Source organism: Cricetulus griseus (assembly GCF_003668045.3).
Source record: "Cricetulus griseus strain 17A/GY chromosome 1 unlocalized genomic scaffold, alternate assembly CriGri-PICRH-1.0 chr1_1, whole genome shotgun sequence".
Taxonomy (NCBI): Eukaryota; Metazoa; Chordata; class Mammalia; order Rodentia; family Cricetidae; genus Cricetulus; species Cricetulus griseus.
The window spans coordinates 144,380,489-144,398,878 of NW_023276807.1; positions in this window are offsets into that span (position 1 = coordinate 144,380,489).

The following is an 18,390-nucleotide window of genomic DNA, read 5'->3' on the forward strand; positions in this document are numbered from 1 at the left end:
TTATTGGAGCCTATTCCTATGGTGGAATGCCATGCTTAGCCTTAATTTGTGCATGCTTGGGGTATGTGTGTGCTTGGTCCTGCCTCAACTTAATGGGCCAGGCTTTGTTGAACCCTCATGGGAGCCCTTACTCTGTGGGAGGACGTCGCGTCTATCTCCACCAGCAAGAGAAACATGACCATGACTCTTCTTCAAGCAGTTTATTCAGGAACCTTGTACATCAGCTTTTCTCTCAGCTTCTACATCAGCTTCTCTCTCTCCCAGCCCCCACAAGCCCTTAAGTAGACACTCAGTGCCCAATCAGCTCATGCCATCTGGCAATCCCGGATAGGCCACAGAAGGAGGAAGCACGCCAGAAGCCTCAATCACTTCCAAATAAGGCTTGTTTACAGCTAAGCTCGGGCCACCTGGCATCCAGCCAGGTGACTTCTTAGGGCTATGGCTCTCCACAGGAGAAATGGATGGAGGGTGGGCTGGGGGGACAAGGGGAGTAGGAGGAGGGTGGGAGGGGGTACTGTGGTTGGAATGCAAAATGAAATTTTAAAAAAAGTAAACTTAAAACTTTCAAATTCTGTTCTTAAAAATACACAATAATTTGACATAACTTAGAACAAATTCCAAAGTATTAAACAACTTAAATTCAAAAATATGATATGCTATATGTTTTGATATTCCAGAAATTATATAAGGTTCAGTATTACATCAAAAGTGATAGCAAGACATTGACATATTTTTCCTACTTTTTTTATTCAAAGATACTTCCATTTCTAACCCTAGACTCATGGCTGATTAGGTTTTTCATTTTAATTTTTTCATTTAAATTAGAAACAAGATTGTTTTACATGTCAATCTGCATTCCCTCTCCTCCACTCCTCCCCTGCCCCCACTAACACCCTACCTATCCAATACCATTTCTGCTCCCCAGGCAGAGAGAGTCCTTTCATATGGGGATCTTCAGAGTCTGTTATCCTTTGGGATAAGGCTTAGGCCCTCCCCTGTGTGTCTAGGTTGAGGGAGTATATAAGTTAGTCGTCAATCTGGTTACCAGGGGAGGGCATTTAAGGTAGCCTCTCCACTGTTGCTTAGATGGTTAGTTGGTGTCATCTTTGTAGATCTCCAGACATTTCCCTAGTGCCTGATTTCTTTTTAACCTAAAATGTCTCCCTCTATTATGGTATCTCTTATCTTGTTTTCTTCTATTCTTACCCGACTCAATCTTTCTGCTCCCTCTTGTCCTCCTCACCCCTCCTCTTCTCTCCTTCTCTTTCTCCTAGCTCCCTCTCCCCTCCCCCCATGCTCCCAATTTGCTCAGGAGATCTTGTCACTTTCCTGTTCTCCCAGGGACCATGTATGTCTCTTTTAGGGTCCTCCTCATTTCCTAGCTGCTCTGGTGGTGTGGATTATAGGCTGGTAATCCTTTGCTTTATGTGTAAAATCCATAAAGTGAGTGAGTGCATACCATGTTTGTCTTTTTGTGACAGGATTACCTCGCTCAGAATGGTTTCTTCTAGTTCCATCCATTTGCCTGTGAATTTCAATATTCCATTTTTTTCTGCTGAGTAGAAAAATTACACAATTACACTCCATTGTGTAAATGTACCATATTTTCTGTATCCATTCTTCAGTAGAGGGGGAATATGATTAGGTTTTAATAAAAGTATTAATCCAAAATTTTAGGTTGGCCTCTAGCATTGTTAGAATGTTTCAGTACTTTCCAAAAATTTTATCCGTATCAACATTTTTTATGTTTATTTCTCATTTGTCTTGTGATCACCTATGCACTACTTACTAGAACTCATTAAATCATACTCACCAGTTATTTCAATACTAAAATTTAATTAAAATTCATGAAAAATCTGCAGCAGACATCTTATGTTTTATAGGAATTTCTGAAAGCTCAGGTGAAAGGGCAAGAGTAATTAAGAATTTATCTGCAAGGTGTTTAAATAAAAGGATCTGAAATAAAGGCTTAGTGTAGGTTAGGACTTAACACAACTGCCATTGAACTTGCTTGTAACAGACTATCCATTTATTATTCAACTAATTTTTGCAGACTAACACTCAGAATTTTTGCCTTTTAAATATTTATTGATTTTATATTATCATAGGTGTTTTGTCTGCAAGTATGTGCATGAACCACAAGTGTGTAGTGCTCTCAGAAGCAAAAAGACATCACATCTCCTGGAACTTGAGTTATAGATGGTTGTGACCGGACATGTAAGAGCTGACAATCCAACCTATAGTGGCTGGAAGAGCAGCAGTATTCCTAACCACTGAGCAATCTCTCTAGCTTAGCACTTAGCAAATTTGATAAAACATACTCTAGTATGCAATACTGTACCCCAAAAGTTCAAGGACATATTTAGTGGAGGCTTCTACAGCTTCAAAAGGAGAAAGCTCTCACAGTATACCACCATGCCAGTAATGTGTTGATATAATAAACTTTGAATAACAATTGTGAAATATGCTTTTGGAAAGAATTATACTATAAGTTAATAATAATTTAAATAATAAGCAATGTTTAAATTTGTTTAGTGCTATAAATTTCTTATGCATATAAAATATGAACTTGAACATTCATTCAATGAGTGTTCATTAGATATCTATTGGATACTACTGTATTGAAAAGCATACTGAAAAATACTGCGGAAAAGAAATGTAAGAAATGTTGTATTGTTTTAAAAAACATTTGCATTAAGAGAGAAGAAATGCAAATTGGGTGTAATAAAAAACAAACAGGCCAGACACTACATAAAGGTTGTTTAAGAAAAATTAAAAAAGTGACATCTGGCTGGATAAACTATGTGTATGTGGGGTGGATAGTGTGAATTAACATTGCAACTAGTCTTTAAAAGGTGAAGTATATAAAATATATGAAAGTTGAAAAAAACAAACAAACCAAGAGTGCACCAGTTTAAAAAATAGAAAATCAAGTGTATAGGAGGAGAAGCATGGAGGGAGTTTGGGTCAGTAGAAGTGCTGTCAGTAGGCTCTTGCTATCTAACTGTGAATTTGTAAAGATAGTTAAAACAATGCAATTAATTCGGAACTATGAGAAATATTTTCTTTTTAGCATAAATCCCAGTACTGTCAGTAATTTTTATCAGGCAGATTTGTATATAAAATGCTCCAGAGACTACATGTATGTTTGAAAATAGGGCTAACCACATAACTAACTTGAGTGAAATTCTAACCTTTACTTCTTGCACGTAGTCAGGGTTCATGAAAATATAAACTTCATGTTCAGTGCCCTTCATTGAATAATTTCATCTGATTTTTATCCCAAATGAAACCTGTATTAAAGTCTGTATTAAAGCAATTAGAAGAGCAGAATTTGAGAACATAAAACTCTGCCAAAAAATGGAAGGGAAAAAGACATCTGTAAGAGCAGTGACAATTGTATTTACAGTGTGTTTTATAGTTTCAAAGAAGTGTTCATAAAAGGCATAAGGTGTTGAAATTAGATTGTGTTTTCCCAATTCTGCTTATTGTGCAAAGTAAATTTCTGAGTGTTATTTACCTTAGTTTAAAAACAATTATTAATGCACCCTTTCCCTGATTGCCAGGTACATTCAATATTGCAACATAAGAATAAAATATTTAACATTCAATGGAAGCAAAGTGAATGTTAATTACCTTTGTCCATTTTAATAAACATTATCTCATAATATCTTTGTGAAATAGACATTATCCATTATTTATCATTTCCCTTGTGTATTTCTTATAAACATTATCTCATAATATCTTGCAAAATAGACATTATTCATTCATTTTCCATATAGGATTTGAGTTTCTACTCAAGTAACCTTACAATGATGTAGTAGAGGCTACAGCAAATAATGAAACTAAAAAATGCTTGATTTGTTATGATTGCAACACTGAAAGTTGTAAGAAAGGTGGACAGTGAACAAAGAAACATAAAAAATGTATGGTACTTTTCAGAACTTCAATAATTCACTCAAAACAAATATCATTTACATTGGTTTATTTTACTTTATTTTACTTTATTTTATTGATCTACAAATTGGTATTATCCTTATATAATCATAGTTCCCTTGAGAAATAGCAACAATAGTTATTTTAGTCACTTTTCTGTTGCTGTGATAAAACTTCATTACTAGAAGCAATTTGTGAAAGAAGGCATTTATTTTGGCTTATCATTCTAGAGGAAAAGTCCAAACTGGTGTTGGCAACATGGCAACATGTAGCCTGAGCAAGAAACTGAGAGATCTTATTTTCAACTGTAAACATGAAGCAAGAAGCAAACAGAAAGCGGGTCAAATCCACAAACTTCCAGGGCTCACTTGCCAAGCAAGTGCTGCATGACCTGAATTCTATCTCCAGATGCCATATTTTGAAAAGTCAAAACTGACTCCCACAAGTTGTTCTCTATAAAAGAATGCAACTGTACACGGAATATGGTTATTGATGGTATATTTATAAAGGAGAGCCACTCACATGAGAAGCCAATACCCAGATTAGCACTCTGAGAAGTCCATTCTCAGCTGCACTCTGAGACCTGACCAGAATCCCAAAAAGAGAGCTTGTGCCCCCTTTCTCAGCCCTTTATTGTACATGCCTTCTACATACCCATGACCATGCCCAGACAGGCATGGCCAGCGGTACAGGTATGTAGTGCTCTCTCCCTACAGTTCTCTGACCTCAAAACATGTGCTGTTGGAAGAATGAGCCTGTATTTGAACGAACACTTTACATACCATCACCACCACCACCATCAATCAATAATAATGATGATAATGATAATGGATAAAAAAGAATTTGAGGGCTGTAAAGAGAGTTAAGTGCTCAAGATAGCAGACTGCTTTTGTGGAAAATGAAAATTTGGTTTTTCAGAACCCATGTTGGATTGTTCACAAACGCCTGGGAACTCCAGACCACTGTAGAAACTGAAATGTCCAATTTCCACAGGCACCAGCATCTACACATACTCACACACAGACATGTGCTCTTAATTGAACATAAAATAAATCTTAAAAAGCAAAAAATGTTATGATCATCTCAAAACTAATGCCACATCAACAGCTAGACTAGTATTAACCAGTATTCAGTTAATCAGACCTACATAAGTTGATACACAGTCAACTAACCTAATTCTTTATGCTAAGAAAAATTGATTCTGTAATTAAGCTTATTTTTACTTCCTTTTTCTGTGTTTCCAGACAATTTATGAAGTTCAATCTTTAACAGGTACTTATTTGTAAAGCTAAAAAAGAACCTTAGAGGATGAAATGGGTGTACTGGTGAGAGCTACACAGATAAAATCTTTTGGAAGGCATTTCAAAACTACCATTTATTATGTGCTAATAAAAGCACAAACTGTCTTTATAGATATTTCTATACAGTTTCACAAGATTCTATTTCAGTCCACATGTAGAATATTATACCATACAAAGGTGGATAACCTCTGCAAACATTTTCTTCAACTGTATAAAGACTCAAGAAATACAGCATTGTAGACACCAAACAATAAAAAGTGTTCTTAAATAAGAAATATAAAATTGGGAACACAAGTTTCATTTTTAAAAAGGAATTATCTATAATCAAAGAGAAATTTGAAGAATATAATTTGCATCTAAAAATACTCTAGTCATAGACTGGATTGCATTTATGAGAAAATTTGAACAAACATTTCAGGAAATGGAAAATGAATCAATGCCAGTGCCCTGCCTTATTATGCTCAAGCTTTCATTTGACTGTTGAATTCTAAGTTTATGAAAAGTATCTCTAAATAGATGAGTGTTCTGTCATGGTTAAGTTGTTTTGTGAGAAAAGTTTTCTTTAGCTGAAATGCAGACTTATATTTTCATAGATGTCAAGGCTTTTAAAACATGTTTTAGATAATTGCATCAAGTCTTAGAATGAGCTTACTGTAGAAAAGAGATAATTCATACCATATCTTCTTTTAAGCACTTTAGATACAATTGAACTCAGCCCACTCGAGACCTTGTTTTCTTTGCTTGATCCACATAGAGTTGTTTTGTATAGGATAAGACAACTCATGGTAACCTTCAGTATTCAAGATGATTATTAATCATTATCTTCCTGTTGAAACTGTTGGATAAAAAGTTAAATTAGAGGAAAGTTTCCCCAACAGTTTCTGAAACAAGGATAACATTGTTATCCTTGTTTTAGGATTCTTTGTCAGGGTTCTTTATAAATAACAAATGCTCCCTATGCCTTGCCTCAGAGCTGTAGACATATGGATGGAGAATGTGAAAACTCTGGGAAAGTTAATGACCAACATTCAATACAATATTCTAAAATTAAAATATGGGGAAATTAAGCTATCAGAGCAGAGCCAAACACATTATACTAATTAACAAAAACAAAAGGTGGGAATGCTTTCTTATTGGTCGTAGTCCACAAATATTTGTGTTATGGGGTAGAGACAGTGTTTGTTAAATGATAAAAGATGGATGTACCATCCTCAATGTCTAACTTCAAAATACATAGAAATAAAAAATGTGTTTATTCACCTACAGAACATCATAAGTAGAAAATTTTTATTTCACTTCATGAAAGAAGTTGAAGGAAAAAATGCAAGTGCTTTCAAAACAAAAAAGGTGAAAAAATCACTGCCCATCTATTTGTATAATATGTATGTGAAAAAAATGAGTTTCGTGTTTAGTCTTGAGTCATACCACAAGACACATCATTATATCAATGGAAATATTCAAGTCTGGAAAACTCTGAAATCCCAAATAGTTTCTGATCTCAAGCACTGGAGTGAATAGATTTTTATTCTGTACTTTTTTCATTTTAAAGTTAATTTTAAGAACTTTACTGTTTCTTTACGTGTGTGTGTGTGTGTGTGTGTGTGTGTGTGTGTGTGTGAGTGTGTGTGTGTGTGTATGTGTGTACATAGGTGTGCAAGTGTTCTTGCCTATATGGTATGTATGAGATGCACATGCTGATGTCTTCTTTGATTACTGTCCACCTTACATTTATTAATTTGCATTTATTGATTTATTTTATTTGCATTTTTCATACAGTATATTTTCATCACATTTCCCTCTCCAACTCTTTCTTCATTTTCCCTACCTCACTAACCACTCAACTTCATGTTCATTTTCTCTATTGCTCTCTTTAATAAAACAAACAAGAATATAAAATGAAAAATCAAACAAACAAAAAAATCAAAACAACTCCTACTCCAAAATATGGAGTACCTTTTGTGTTGGCCCAATACTCCTGGACCTGGGACCTTCCCTTGAATGTGGTTGATATACCTAGTTTCCCTGCATTGCAGACAACATATTTTCCCTCTCCCAACAGGGATCAATTGCAAAAAGACAAATTCTTGACTAGGGTGAAATTTTGTCCACATCACCGTCTCAGTGCTGGAATTTATGTTTAGTTTGAATCTGTGCAAGTCCTGTGCATACTATCAGAGTCTTTCTGAGTTCATTTGTGTATCAGTCAGAACACAAAAGAATATACTTTCTTGTCAGCACCACATGGAACCTTCTCTAAAATCGACCACATACTTGGTAATATAGCAAACCTCAATAGGTACAAAAAATTGGAATAACCCCCTGTATCTTATCAGAGCCTAATGCTTTAAAGTTAGAATTCAACAACACAATTTGGAGAAATCCTACAAATTCATGGATATTGAACAATGGCCAATTGCACCATTTCTGGGTCAAGGAAGAAATAAAAAAAGAAATTAAAAGGTTCATAGAATTCAATCAGAATGAAGACACAACCCAAAATTATGGGACACTTTGAAAGCAGTGCTAAGAGGAAAGTTCATAGCACTAAGTGCCCACATGAAGAAATGAAGAATAGTCACACTAGAGAATTAACAGCACAACTGAAAGCTCTAGAACACAAAGAAGCAAACTTACCCTGGACAAGTAGAAACCAGCAAATAATCAAATTGAGGGCTGAAATCAATAAAGTAGAAACTAGGAAAAGAATAAAAAGAATCAATGTAACAAAGAGTTGGTTCTTTGAGAAAATCAACAAGATAGACATACATTTATCCAAACTTACCAAAAGGCAGAGAGAAAAAATGCAAATTAAGAAAATCAGAAATGAAAACACAGTCATAACAACAGACACTGAGGGAATCCAGAGAATCATCAAGTTATCCATTGAAAACCTGTACTCCATAAAATTTGAAAATCTAAAGGAAATGGACAATTTTCTGGATAAAAATCACATATCAAAATTAAATCAGGAACAGATAAGCAATTTAAATAGACCTATAAACCCCAATGAAATAGAAGTAGTCATCAGAAGCCTCCCAACCAAAAAAAAAAAAAAAAAAAAAAAAAAGCCCAGGGCCAGATGGCTTCAGTGCAGAATGCAGAATTCTACCAGAAATTCAAAGAAAAGCTAATACCGATTCTCTTCAAAGCATTCCACACAATAAAAGCAAAAGGGTCATCGCCAAACACTTTTTTACAAGGCTACAATTACCTTGGTACACAAGCCACACAAAGACATAGCTAAGAAAGAAATTACAGAGCAATATCCCGCATGAACATTGATGCAAAAATACTCAATAAAATACCGGCAAATCAAATAGAAGAACACATCAGAAAAGTCATCCACCATGATCAAGTAGGCTTCATCCCAGGCATGCAGGGATGATTTAACATATGAAAATCCATCAATGTAATCCATCATATAAACAAACTGAAAAAGAAAAACACATGATCATCTCACTAGATCCTGAAAAAGCCTTTGACAAAATCCAACACCCCCGCATGATAAAGGTCTTGGAGAGATCAGTAATAGCAGGAACATATCTAAACATGATAAAAGCAATATATACCAAACCAATCTCCAACATCACACTAAATGGAGAGAAAATCAATGTGATTTCTCTAAAATCAGGCAAAAGACAAGGCTGTCCACCCTCTCTGTATGTCTTCAATATTTTACTTGAAGTTCTAGTTAGAGCAATAAGACAACAAAAGGAAATCAAATTGATACAAATTGGAAAAGAAGAAGTCAATCTTTCACTATTTGCAGATGATATGATAGTTTACATAAGTGACTTGAAAATTTCTATCAGGGAAATCATACATCTGATAAACACCTTCAGCAAAGTGGCAGGATACAAAATTAACTAAAAAAAATCAGTAGCCCTACCTTATACAAACAATAAATGGGCTGATAAAGAAATCAGAGAAACATCACCCTTTACAGTAGCCACAAGCAACATAAATACCTTGGAGCAATGCTAACCAAACAAGTGAAAGACAAGTATAACAAGAACTTTGAGTCTTTAAAGAAAGAAATTAAAGAAAATACCGGAAAATGGAAAGATAACCCATGGTTTTGGATAGGTAGGATCAACATAATAAAAATGCCAATCTTGCCAAAAACAATCTACAGATTCAATGTAATTTCTATCAAAATCCCAGCACATTTCTTCACAGACCTTGAAAGAACAATTCTCAACTTTATATGGAAAAACAAAAGACACAGGATAGCCAAAACAACCCCGTACAATAAAAGAACTTCCGGAGGCATCACAATCCCTGACTTCAAGCTCTATTATAGAGCTATAGTCCTGAAAACAGTTTGGCACAAAAGTAGACAGATAGACCCATGGAATTGAATTGAAGATCCTGTTGTTAACCCACACACTTACAAACACCTGATTTTTGACAAAGTAGCTAAACTTATACAATGGAAAAAAGAAAGCATCTTCAACAAATTTTGCTGGGGCATAATTGGATGCTGGCATGTAAAGACTGCAGATAGATCTGTATCTATTGCCATGCATAAAACATAAGTACAAATGGATCAAAGACCTTAACATAAATCCAGACACAATGAACATCATTTTTTATTTGAGAAGCATTTATTAAAAATCAACCTTTGGTATCCAACAGCCCTTAGTGTAGGTCTATACCATATACATTAAAATAATGAAATTGCCCAATTAATCTATAAATATATTAAAGCCAAAAAAGATAGAAACTGTCCATTTGAGACAGTTTGCTGTTTCTTGTGCTAATAGATGTGGTGATATATTATTTACGATTTATTAAAGCTTGTCTGAGGATTCAGTCTCAAGTTATAGAGATCAGGCAGTGGTGACATACACTTTAATCCCTACAGCCAGAAGCTAGGAGGTGGTGGTATACACCTTCAATCATAGAACTCAGGATTAAGAGATAGATGAATCTCTATGAGTCCAAGACACCAGATCTACACAAGATTGACCTAGTCCTAAAGAGAAGCAGCTCTCACAAAGATGATCTCAGCACCTTCACCTAGGATCATATGCCTTTAATCCTAGCATTAGGGAGGTATATAAGACAGGAAAAAGGTCTCTGAATCAGGCATTCATTCTCTAGCCACATTGAGGATAGGAAAATCACAGTGAACATCTTACAAGAGAAAGAAGCATGTACCCTCCAACGAATTGGTACAGGAGACCACTTCCTGAACATAACACTGTCCCACGCGTGCTGTATTTCTCGGCCGCAAGAAATCATACACGGGACACTCGGATCCTTCTGCAGACAAGCTTTAATGCATCTTGAGAGTGAAAGAGCATAAGCTTCCCAGAGCGGAGACCCCGAGCCAAGAATCCCGTCCCCTAATAAAGGCTGGCAACCGCCGCCTCGGACGTGTCACCCCATGATTGGCTGCAGCTCATCCGGCCATATGACGCCACGGAATAGGCAGAGATCAAGGAATGGAAAATTACCCAGCGCCTGCGCAATAATCTTGTTTACATTTGGTGCCTGCCGGATGCAGGCGCCATCTTGTAATGGAGAATGCAGGGACGGCTCCCTACATCTCCCCCTTTTTTATTAATTAATGATAAGGCTTTATATTTTTACAAGCAAATAGGTCACCCAAATGTTGAGGGATAGAGGCAGAGGTTGTACCTTCCCAATCAAATATTAAGACTGTGTACAAGAGTCGCCATCAGGCTGTTAGCTTGACCCGAAGCGCTCTCGACCTGTCCTCTGCCGTTTTTCTGGGAAAGGGAGACTAGGGCAGGCAACCCTTATGCAGGACAACATGCCTCCCAGAGAAGCCTGCATATTGGGCAACTCTCTGTGCGATGCCTTGCTCGACATCCCTCATGGGCTGCTCAAGCCAGGCACTCTACCCTGTGCAATGAGCCTAGGCTCCGGGTGTGCAAGAGCTGTCTGGCCAGCGGCCTATTGCTTAAGCATAGTTAGCCAAATATCAGTGGAAGCCCCTTGTTCCAAAGCTACAAGCGCTTGGGCGATAACCACCTTGTCTCTCTTAGTTTGAGCCCTGAGCCTACAGACCAGCCAGAGAAGCAACATCAATCCGCAGCAAACGGCTGCACCAAACAATCCCACCTCCACCCATTCCTTAAAATAGGAGACAGCTGAAGCAATCCATGATGACAGTCCCTCCGTCAAGGACAGGAGTTAATCTGGATAATAGCGGCTCTCAACTCCCGGGGAGAGGGTGGAGTTCCGACTTTTGAGGGTCCAAAGGGGCTCTTCGGGTGAGTCTTTCCGGGATCCACAGGGGATTCTCTTCATCCTGTGGAAAAACACATATTGCTCCCCTGGATCTTATGAGAATAGGATCCGGGCCTTTCCAAAGACCAGTTAAGATATCTTTCCATTTTACCATTTCCTTTGGCCTTTCAGGTTCTGAGATGTGGCACTTGGCCGCAGTATGGCCCTGAGCATCAATGTTTAGAAAATTAAGGGTAAAGAGTGCCATGGATATTGCAACTCTTGGCACCGAGGGTAAGGATGCTCCCATTCCCTCCTTTTGTTTGATTAAATAAGACTTAAGTGTGCGATGGGCATGTTCCACAATACCTTGTATAAGGTCTGCAGAAGTGCTGGAACTTTTGAGAGGTATAAGCCGGCCCATTATCTGTTTTTAAGAAGCACACAGGTGGCTAGGTAAAGTCTTATTTTTGTAATACAGCTGAACTTTCTTAAACAGTAGCTTAACTTCTTTCTGAGGCAGGGTTTTTTTTGTGACTTTGGAGCCTGTCCTTGAATTTGATCTGCCAGACCAGGCAGGCCTTGAATTTATAAAGATCCATCTGCCTCTTACTCCCTAGTGCTGGGATTAAAGGCGTATGCCGCCAACGCCCTCAATTTAAAGGCGTGTGTCATCAACACCCTGAGCTAAAAGGTGTGTGCTACCAACATAATAGATTAGCATCTTTTACAAAACAAGAACTTTACATTGTCAGGCTTTGCTTAAAAATTCTAAATTGAAGCTCTTTAAGTACAAACATTAATAAAATCAAACATTTGAAAACTGGTTTTAAAAAGAAATTTAAATTCCCTTAAGGTCTTTCTGTAATATATAGAAACATTAACATTTTAAATCTTAACTGAAAAACTTGTTTCTAAGATGGTACTTCTAATTTCCATGCGGTAACCTTTAGTCAAGATGGCGGTTTAAGTATCCTTTTCTTAACTTTAGCAAAATGGCTACCGTCAGTCATGTGACCAGCTACAAAATGGCTGTACCAGGAAATAGTCGGTACCAAATTTTTGTTGTAACTCATATAATGGGGGTGCTGATGGAAGTACACCCGCTGGATTAACAGGTCTCTTAAATTTACCGGGGTGTGACTGGTTATCCCCTATTTTCTCTCCCTCCATTTTTGTTTCTTTTTCACCTAGCTGAGCTGTTTCCTCTAAAACTTTATCTCTTGAGCTTTTAGAGTCATCAGAGCTATCAAGATTTAAAGCTTTAAACTTATTTACAGAATCATCTAACAAATTACACACTCCCATGTCATTAGACAACCCGGGAGGTCCTTTTTCCTTTTTCGTTGCCGTTTTGTTTTTTGTATACACTCCCCTGTCATTAGACACCCCGGGAGGTCCTTTTTCCTTATATTTTATTGTTGGGCGTGCCCCATCTCTCACTACATTCGGTTTCTGACATGTAATTCTGGACTTCTTTAAGATTGTTACAACAGTGAGAAAAGTCAAAATAGCTCCTAGTAAAAGCATAGAAGCCTCTATATTAACCTCCCACAATAGCAACATTCCCAAGCCAAAGTCCAGAAAAATCATACCTCTCCGAATTTACCACCCTGCAGTTCTGAATCCGCCTTGTAGCCAAGGGGTCTCCGCGATGCCAGAGATGTTCACATGTTCCCGGGTTTCGGCACCATATGTCCCGCGCGCTCTGTATTTCTCGCCAGCAAGAAATCATACACGGGACACTCGGATCCTTCTGCAGACAAGCTTTAATGCATCTTGAGAGTGAAAGAGCATAAGCTTCCCAGAGCGGAGACCCCGAGCCAAGAATCCCGTCCCCTAATAAAGGCTGGCAACCGCCGCCTCGGACGTGTCACCCCATGATTGGCTGCAGCTCATCCGGCCATATGACGCCACGGAATAGGCAGAGATCAAGGAATGGAAAATTACCCAGCGCCTGCGCAATAATCTTGTTTACATTCGGTGCCTGCCAGATGCAGGCGCCATCTTGTAATGGAGAATGCAGGGACGGCTCCCTACATAACACCAGTAGCACAGACACTGAGATCCACAATTAATAAATGGGACCTCCTGAAACTGAGAAGCTTCTGTAAGGCAAAGAACACAGTCAACAAGACAAAACAGCAGCCCACAGAATGGAAAAATATATTTACCAGCCCGGCCTCTAAACACAAAGCTGATTTCCAAAATGCCTGAAGAAATCAAGAAGCAAGCCAGTCACCCATACACCAAATAATCCAATTAAAATTGGGGTACAGAACTAAATGGAGAATTCTCAATAGAGGAATCCAAAATGGCTGAAAGATACTTAAGAAAGTGCTCAACATCCTTAGCCATCAGAAAATGCAAATCAAAACAACTCAGATAACATCTTGCTCCTGTCAGAATGGCTAAAATAAAAAACAACAATGATCGCTCTTGCTGGAGAGGATATGGAGAAAAGGGAACACTCCTCCATTGCTGGTGGGAGTGACAACTCTCACAGCCACTTTGGAAATCAGTTCCTTAGGAAAATGGGAATCGGTCTATCACAAGATTCAGCAATTCTACTCTTAGGCATATACCCAAAAGATGCATATTCATACAACAAGGACATCGTTTCAACTTTGTTCAAAGCAGCAATATTTGTAATAGCCCTAACCTGGAAGCAATCTATAACTGAAGAACAGATAAAAAAGGTACATTTGAACAATGGCTTACTACTCAGTGGAAAAAAAACAAAACAATGGAATCTTCAAATTTGCAGGCAAATGGATGGAACTAGAAAAAACCATCCTGAGTGAGGTAACCCAGTCACAAAAAGGCAAACATGGTATGTACTCACTCATATATGGATTTTAGGCATAGCAAAGGAGTACCAGCCTACAATCTACCTCTCCAGAGAAGCTAGGAAACAAGGAGAACCCTAAGAGAGACATACATGGTGCCCTGGAGAAGGGGAAAGGGACAAGATCTCCTGGGCTAATAGGGAGAATGAAGAGAGGGGAGCGAGGTTTAGGGGAAAGAGAAGGGGAGAAGAAAAGGGGAGAGGAATACATGAGGGAACAGGAAGATTGAGTCTGGGGAAGAATAGAGGAGAGCAAGAAAAGAGATACCATCATAGAGGGAGCCATTATAGGTTTAAAGAGAAATCTGACACTAGGGAAATGTCAAGAGATCTACAAGGTGACCCCAACTAAGAATCTAAGCAATATTGGAGAGGCTATCTTAAATGCCCTTCCACTATAATGAGATTGATGACTACCTTATATGCCATCCTAGTGGCTTCATCTAGTAGCAGATGGAAGCCGACTCAGAGACTCATAGCTAAACACTGAGCTGAACTCCTAGAATCCAGTTTCAGAGAGGGAGTAGTGTTGAGCAAAGTGGTCAAGACCAGACTGGAGAATCCCACATAAACACCTGACCTGAACAAGGGGGAGCTCACGGACCCCAGACTGATAGCTGGGAAGTGACCATAGGACTGACCCAGGCCCCTGAATGTGGGTGTCAGTTAGGAGGCTTGGGCAGTCTATGGGGCTTCTGGTAGTGGATCAGTATTTATCACTAGTGTACGAATGGATTTTGGGAGCTCATTCCACATATAGGAATACTCTCTCAGCCTAGACATATCGGGGAGGGCCTAGTCCCTTCTCCAAATGATATGACAGACTTTGAAGATCCCTCATGGAAGGCCTCACACTCCCAGGGATGTAGAAAGAGGATGGGATAGGGGTTGGTATGGAGAGGGGAGGGGAGAGGGAGAAGGAACTGGAATTGACATGTAAAAGAAGCTTTTTATAATTTAAATAAAAAACATCACCAGAAAATAATCAAATGTTACACAGCAAATAAATAAATAAATAAATAAATAAAACAAAATAATCCACCCCCAAAACCAAAACAAGAACAATGACAAAAAAATCCTCAAAAAAACAACAAACAAAAAACATCTGGAAGATGCTGTTTTCTTTTAACTTTTCTTCCTTTTCTTCCACATAGGTCTTTGAGCCTACGGGGTAGACGCTTCATGATCCCTCCCTAAACCTGTAGCTCATCATTTCAGCTAGACTGTCTGTCCAGTAAGGCTCTGGAATCTGCTTGTCTTTAATTCTTAGTTCTGGGTTTATAGATTCAGAACATCACATCTAAAATGATACTTTATGTGATGTTGGTGACACAAACTCAGGTATACACAGGAAGCATTCTACCCACTGAGCCATCTTCCTAGCACAAAGAACTTCACTTTAAAAGTATTTTGTTTGAAAATTTTCTTTATAGTAAATTGAGTGATATTTTAAAATGAATGTCTCTGTCTCTTGGCCTCTGTCTCTACCTCTCTCTCTCTCTCTCTCCCCGTGTGTGTGTGTGTGTGTGTGTGTGTGTGTGCACAAACTGTGGCACAATATTGTATAATATTAGTTTTGACTATTTTTGTTTTATTATTGAAAATTTTGGAAATTTATATTATATATTATATTCTTCAGAAAAAATAAATTGATAACTAGAGAATTGAGCAATAACTGATTCTAATGCTTGAGGACAGATTATATAGTTTTTTAATGTTTATTTTTTATTTAATTTGCATTGGTATTTTGTCTGTATGTATGTCTGTATGAAGGTGTCAGATCTTGGAGTTACAGACAGTTATTGGCTCCCATGTGGGTGCTGGGAATTGAACCAGAGACCTTTGGAAGAACACTCAGTACTCTTACCTGCTGAGCCATCTCTCCAGCTCCCCAAATTATATAGTTTTATAATTCACAAAATTATCAGAGAAGTGAAACTGACAATGTGAGTTCTATTTGTTTTAGATTTTGCTATAGTCTGATAAGGCTTTTTTTATTCTTTTATTTAGTCTCTCTCATTAACACACACACACACACACACACACACACACACACACACACGGAGAGAGAGAGAGAGAGAGAGAGAGAGAGAGAGACAGAGAGACAGAGACACACACACACACACACAGAGAGAGAGAGAGACAGAGAGACAGAGAGACAGAGAGAGACAGAGAGAGAGAGACGCACAGATGAATAGGGACATTTACTACTTCCCCCCTCTGACTTCATGATCCTCTGTTGGGATTCTCGAAGTAGATATGTATGTATATATATTTGCATAAAATGAAGTTTCATATCTGGGTTTGTCTTATATGTACACTAACAGACTCTATCTATACTAGGTTTTAGAAGCTACAGGGCAAAGTGTATATTTTAGACTAATCTATTTTAGAGCGCCTTTAAATTGTATCCAACATAACAGTTTTATTAAATTCCTTGATTTAAAGTCTTGCTGAATTATCCTGTGATCTACAATTCTCAGGTGAAGAGACAAAAATCCCATCAAGCTGAGGAGATGGAATCTAATTCCCACAGAACAAAATGTGCTTTTAATAAACTGTGACAAGATGAGCTAGAAAAGAAAAACCTTTAGGAGGCAAAAGATCCAGGTTCAGACTAATGAAAACATTCAATCCATGTGTCACAACAAAATAAAGCAGAAAAGAATATGGGTACTGGCCTCTCAAGAATACATCTTGCTGGCCATAGCAAACTCACCTGGAAGAGCAGTGAATCTTGGATAAACATTTGTCTTACAAAGAAACACAGTGAATTGGCTAAAGGAACACTCTTTGAATGCAGCCTCACAATGAAAACAACCTCGCTGAAAGAGGATACATTCACAGCATGGAAGGTTACAGCAGCTGCATTGCACACCTTATGCCCGTGCACATATGTGACTCCTCTACACTGCAAAAAGAGGATGTGGCTGAGTTGCTTTTGATTTCCAAATTTGGGGTCTTTTTAAAACTGAAATTAAATATTCTGATGACAAGAAACACAGTTATACAGAGAGAAGAAAAAACATTGTAGCTTAATAGGAAGTAGAATTGAGGACAAAGTGACTCACATTCTTGATATTCATTGTTGATCATTGTGTGCATTCTCTTTGTTTCATTCTTCATATTTTGATAGGTTGTTTTGGATAATTAAGCGATTTTTCTACTACCTAATATCGTATCTTTTTTCTTTTCACTTAACTGAGTAATCAAGTTTGCAAGCATATTTTAAAAGTGTTAGTTTAATAATTGATGTTCTTTGCTTTTTTTATTTTTAAGATTATAATTTGATTACAACATTTCTCATTTCCCTTTCTTCCTTCTAAACTCTCCTACATACGAATACCAACTTTTCTTCAGACTCATGGCCTCTGTCTGTTTTTTATGAATTGTTATTGCATGCATATCCATATGCATATAATATATATAAAGGTATATGCATATAATATATATCCAAAAATATGACCTGCTTGGTCTATATAATATTATATGTTTGTACATTTTCAGGGTTGATCATCTGGCACAAAAAAAAACCAGTGTGCTTTTTCCTGGAAAAGATCCCCTCTCTCACACAGCTTTACTCAGTTGTCTGCAGTTCTTTGTGTAGGGTTGAGGCCTCCTGTTGCTCGCTATCCAGTTTAGCATGTTCATTAGTGTCTCCCTTGTTCCTCTCACATTTGGGCAATCATATCGGTGAGACTTCATGAGTGTAACTTCTGAAATTACTAGGAGACATAGATTCCCAGCAAACTCCCTGATCCTTGAGCTCTTTTAATCTGCCTTCCCTTCTTTGCTAATGTTTCTGCCCCTCTTTCCTAATGTTCTCTGGGCCTTAGGTGCAGAAATGTTTTGTAGCTGTATCCACTGGGACTGGGATCCATATGTTGGTGGATTGTAGTTTTCTGTAATAGTCTAGGTAAATGTAGTTTTTACCCCTCATCAAAAAATGTTATTTATTTTAAAGATCTGATTTATTTTAAGTGTGTGTGCGTGCGTGTGTGCGTGCGTGCGTGCGTGCGTGCGTGCGTGTGTGTGTGTGTGTGTGTGTGTGTGTGTGTGTGTGTGTGTGTGTGTGCCTGCATGCAGGTACCTATGGAGGTCAGA